Consider the following 6,068-nt stretch of genomic DNA (forward strand, 5'->3'; position numbering starts at 1 on the left):
AAGGTCAAGCCATGTCTTGCGTTGGCTCTCTTGGCGCTTTCTGAAACCAGGAAAAGGTTGAATGTCCATCAGTGTAAGGAATGACACAGGACATTATTGTTTCGGATCTTTGCTCCAACTCGAATTTGAGCTTCAACTATGGTTAGGAATTGAGTTGAGTATAGGTAGGAATGCAGATCTCGTCCGAAATTCTTTTGAACCACTTCCATTACCGTCTATCAGAAAACTAAGGTGGTTAAATTTCTTTGGTGTCTCGATGTTAGTCTATGCATTTCTGTACTTCTAATCTCCCTATGGTGTTTCTATGTTTTTAGCATTTCAATTACGTTCCTTTCTATACGGACTTTCAATAGCCAAATTAATCCAGGAATCTTCCAGGCGCATGGGTTAGAATATGTAATTGTCGATACTCTCATCAGAGCTAGGCAGATATTTGAACGTAATTTAAAACTAAGTATGATACGCAGCCTGTATGACCTGTCGCTAGGCATGCCAATTATAATCTTTTCATGACTAGTCAATTAAAACCCCCTTTTAAAAGGGTTTAGTAGTGCTACTCTAGGTATTGCCTAGATGACCGGTCTTGGATGAACTGATTAATGGGTTTCCCCTGGTATAAGTTTTCTAAAATAGCGGTTTACCCAATGGGAAGAGTCGTGTATTGCCAATGTTGTCACTTATGGTAATTTTCTAATTGCAACGTATTTGCCACGAGGAAACTTATTCATATAAAGAATGAAAGTCGGCATAATAAATCCTATTAAAAATTTCGAAGTCTGCAAACCGAAGCTAATTCTCTTTTTTTTTTTTTTTTTTTTTTTTTTTTTTTTTTTTTTTTTTTTTTTCATCATCTTTCATCTAGAATTGAATCAGTTCTCGCCTCTGAAAAAAACTAGATGGCGCTGTGTGTTTTTTTTTTTTTTTTTTTTTTTTTTTTTTTTTTTTTTTTTTTTAGTTTCAGCCCTGAGAGTTAAAACAATAACCTAGAGTTAAAACAATAACCTATTGATTCAAAAGAACTGAGGCTGGATATACTGGTCGAACGCAAGTCCTTGCTACTTATTGCTTAGTTACTGAAAAAACCCATATATATATTTTTTGCCAAGATGTTATTTCTATGAGGAATATATTGGTTACAAGGCCATTTACAAAGGAGGGTAAAACTCCCCCCAAAAAAAGTTTGTCTGGCTCATAAAAACGTAACAAAAATGAATATAAACAAATTTTTGATGCATCTTTCGAAGTTTTTTGTAACCCCCCCCCCCCCCCCCTTTGATGTGGCGCTGATTGGTTATGCTCCGGAATCCAATTGCTATTTGTAATAATTAAATATTTTTCATCAGTTTCATTGCAAGATAACAGATAACACAAAATTATATGTATTTCGTGTTATTGTAAGTAGAGCATGGGCTTCAAACATAGCCCATGATTTATTTTTGATATTTTAATTTGATTACTAATGATAAATGAGTTTTGGAAACCCCTTATTTAATGCTAGGGCTTTTTCATGCGCAATTTGGAGGCTCATCTGAGAACAAGTGTTGATTCTTGTTTCTTTTGCTTTTATTCAACTCGTTTCTTCTTGAGGATGAAAGCAAGGAGTTTGGTAAGAATATCACCCAGGTCCTTGCACTTTGCCGTTCCAATTGATGGAAAGTATAAACCAACCTGATTTTTTTTTTAAACGATTGGCTATGAACAATATACCTGACGGTATTTTGCTTTTACAACTGACAATTAAGGCACGAGTAAAAAAAAAAGAAGAAAAAACAAAAAAAAAAAGGAAAAATTATTAGTTTGGTGGTTCAACATAAAAGTTAAAAGATGACATTTTGGTGATCAAAAATTGGTACGATTGTTTGTTTTGATTGACCGTGTTTGAAAATAACTATGATTATTTGTTCCGGTATGTGTTTCTTTTTTATTATTATTATTCATTTTAACTTTATTACTTCGTTTTTGAAATAATGTTTTACCTTATTTTTCTGAAGTTTTTTTTTTTCAAAGTGACCTTATGTGTGAATCTGATAAAAATACAATTTTTTTTTACTTTGAAGTTTAAAAATATTTTCGAAACTTCTGTTAATTTGTTTAAGTTAATTTGTAAGGTTTCAGAAAAAATTATATTTTTTGGAAAAATTTTAACGCTTTTTTTGCTGGTTTTCCTTTTTTTTTTTCGTTAAGTGCAAGAAATGAGTTCTATTTTAAAGACTTTTACAAACCTCCGTTTTACATGGTACTTTAATATCACGCTAATAATGTTTGGTTAAATCATATACTGCTTTGTAAATATTTTTAATCCAAACATATTATAGTCGATTATTCACTCCAATTGTCATTGAAAAGGCCCTAGGCAAAATAAAAAATTTAAATATGTAGGGAAAATAAGAAAAGTGCCTGAATATGGCTTTAAAATAGGGTTTCCTTCAGCAATGCTCCTGACCTGATATAACTGCTGAGTAATTTTTTTTTTTTTTAAGTTGGAATAGAAACCCTTTACTGTGAAATAGTATTTAGTTCCCAGTAAACATGTCGAATTCAAAAATTAAATCCTATTTGCAGACTCATATTCAGGAATTTGATTTTTTGAAAGGTGGGAGGGGGGATCGAATGTAGAAAAGGTAATTATTTATTATTATCATAACTAATATTAAAAAATTTGTAATATTCTTCAAATGTTGGGGATAAGGTTTTTAATGCCCCACCCATAATTAACCCTAATTTAATTCGTCCTCAATAATTGAGCAATAGAGGGAGTCGATTGTATGATTTTGCAAATGCATTGTCACTACCTCATCTGTTGTTATTTACTCATGTCTCCTCCCTTACAGATCTCGGGATTCAGCAGACCCTTAAATGTTGATTATTTAGCCAGTACGGGAGTTTTTTTTTGTTTTTTACTTTTGTATTTTGTTTATATATAATTTGCTATGCACAGGTATATATGAGGATCTATTATTACTTGAATCGAAGGTATTTGTATGTATGACCTGCATTCTTGTGACGTGTTTTGAATGAAATTGATTGTTTTTCGCATAATTACTCTAAAGTTTGGTAATATTATACTGTTGGAAATTGCACACAGGATTGGGGATGAAATTATATATTCTACAAGTAATTTCGCTGCGACTTTTTTTTTCTGGAGAGAAAAAAGAAAATATCATGAATTATTACTCGATTAGGTTTTGAGCCACATTTGGTCTGTTTGCCCCAAATCTGTGGTACACTGGACCTGAACAGATTCAGAACAGATAATGATATAAACAGCTTAGTGTTACTAGTTTTATTTGAAAAGTTGTGTATTTTACCGTAATCATATCAATACATATTAAACTCTTTTCTATTTTTTTACTGGTCAGTTTGAACTTCTCATCAGCATTCTATTTTCTTTAATCCCAATTTTAAATCACGTACCCTTTAATAAAGTCAGAAATCCCTTTTTTTTGGTAAACTTTTGTTTGTTTTTTTTTGTTAAAATTAGCCACCAATCAACTTTTAGAAGAGTGGGAAAACTTGAAATTTGTTTTTAGTTTTTCTGTTCTTATGTAATATCCAAGTCCTATATTATAGTGCCTTTATAATTCTGGTGGAAAGTGTGATTCCCAACATATTTGATTTCTAGTATGATTTCACGCTTCTCTTGAGAAAATACAAAATAAAAAATTTCCCGTAGGCCTCTTATAAGACTGCTATATTTGTTTCCCTCTCGAAGTGCGTAATGTTAAATATTTGGTTGAAACTCTGTTATGTAGCACAAACAGGGTTAAAGAGGTCTCGTGATTAAGAAGGTTTACCACTTTTAGACTATTTATTTTTGTGATTACAACATGTGTGATTCTCATGTGTTGGCATTTTCAATTGCACTCCCCCTCTGAAAACAATTCTGGCTAATTTCCTGGTCAATATCCAATAAATTATTTATCATAATTTTTAGAAAGCATTTCCAGCTATATTTACAAAAATATTGTGTTGTAAGCTATATGTTAGCTCTTGAACGTATTGAGCCTATCATGACCTTAGGATGTTTAAAAGTAAAATATTCCTACGCTGAATTAAGACTCCAGAACTTGTGCGTAATTGTGCTATTGGATTCCGTTAAGGCGTGCCTTTTGTAGATTTTTGAGTATACCAACTTGTATGCTGATCATGCAAGGAAACTCACTATCATGCCGAGAGATATACAACTGGCCCTTTGTATCCTTGACGAAAAGAGCTTGATAATTTTGTTTCTCTAGGGGGAAAACAAAGGAAGTTAAAAAAATTATGTTTTGCTGGGGCTGATATTAATATACAACCATCTGGTGGGACGAATGTTCTGGACTTCTTAGTTTTTGAGTGGATGAAGAATGTTCTTTGATGCGTTTTAAGATACTTGATCAAGTTTACTTTTAAAACAATGTTATATTCTGTAGTCTAATGATTTTTTTCCCTTTTTTAAGCAATTCTTAATTTTACAGAATGTTCTTAGATATAGAAATTTAAGTGCTTTGACGCAAAAAAATCTTTTAATTTAAGAGCAGACTCATTGTGAGGTGCCCCAAACTCTTCATTAACGAAACCTCCAAGCTCCACTGATTCTACTGAGCTTAATATTTTAATAGAAATATGAAGAGCTTGGTAGTATACGTTTCATTTATTTCATTAAATTGGCATTTCTGTGCCAATTTATATTTATATTTTTGTAGTAAAGCATAGTTATGTGCGTTTATACTGAATTTGCATTCAAAAATTCCTGTAACAAGATGAGGATATAATAAGATACTTTGGTTTCCATTTTCCCATTTAATAGCTTTAAACCTAAGAATCATTTCAAGGTTCATTTGGTTGGCTTCTTTTTGTAAACTACCTGTCGTTAGAAATGAAGTTAGAAAAAATTTTCAGTTTGAAAGAGGCAAAGCCTTTTATCTTACGATTATAGCCGCACTCGTTTGGATTCTAATACGTAAATTTTTTTCTACGAATGTAAATTGTGTATACTATGTAAGATGGTAAGAGTGTTTGTTCTTTTGTTGTATTTAAATGTCGACATATCACTGTAAAAAAGATGTATGTATATGTTGTATGATTGATTTTGTGTTTGCCAAGTTTTACGAGCATACCCATGTATAAATCGAATATTTTTTTTACGGAGCATTTCTTTTCTCAGTTGGCAAGAAAAAATGCTATTTTTGCCTTTTAAAAAAGACACAAGACATACTGTGACTTTTCACAAAGTGGTAAGTCCACTATTCCGTATTTGGCAGGATAGCAAAAGGAATAAGTTTGGAGATATTACATAATCGGATTAATTTCTAATAATCTGACTTAGAGAATAAGAAACCTAAGTAAAAGATATCTTTTTTTTTTCTTATACTATATCATGATATATGAAGTAATTAATTAGGTAATGTACACTTCTGATCATGTTCATTTGTTTGATATGCCCATAAAAAGGCAAGAGCCCCTTCAAAGAGAGCGTCCTTCTATAAGACAAAGCAAAGGCCATCAAGGTTAGACCTCTTCCGTCTAACTGGTAGTAGCCCTTAAATTGTCCAGAGCCGACAATTTGCGGCACCCATCTCGTTCAAATGTGCAAGTGCTTTCTTCCTTTGCCTGAAAATTTTGGAAATGAACTTACCTCTTTTTATATAGCCACTCAGAATTTATCTTCGGTCTTAATTGTTTGACTGTGAATACCGTCATCAATTAGTTTTCTTATTAACTTAATTTTTCACAAGTATAGGGTGGGGGGGGGGTAAATTCATTGACATATCCATACTGCCTTGCTAAAGAAGAGAGCCGCATGTGCAACATTCAGTATTTTAAGCCATATCTTTTTTTATATCTCAATGAATCTTATGAGCTAGTAATATACAGCTATTGTTGATTGTTAGCGGTAGTTCTGTTGGGTGTAACTGAAAATTACATCTTGAGTCTTCTTTCTTCACGTCATGTCAGTCGCTAACAGTCAAGGGGTTGTTTGTTTTTATGATAGCTTCGCAGCAAGTAACCGTCAAGCTTGAACCAGCCTAGAAACTGGTTTGTTTAAACTAATTAAGGGAGACTCTCGTAAGCCGTATCTCTCAGTT

The sequence above is a fragment of the Artemia franciscana genome, chromosome 18 (genome assembly GCF_032884065.1).
Source record: "Artemia franciscana chromosome 18, ASM3288406v1, whole genome shotgun sequence".
Classification (NCBI taxonomy): Eukaryota; Metazoa; Arthropoda; class Branchiopoda; order Anostraca; family Artemiidae; genus Artemia; species Artemia franciscana.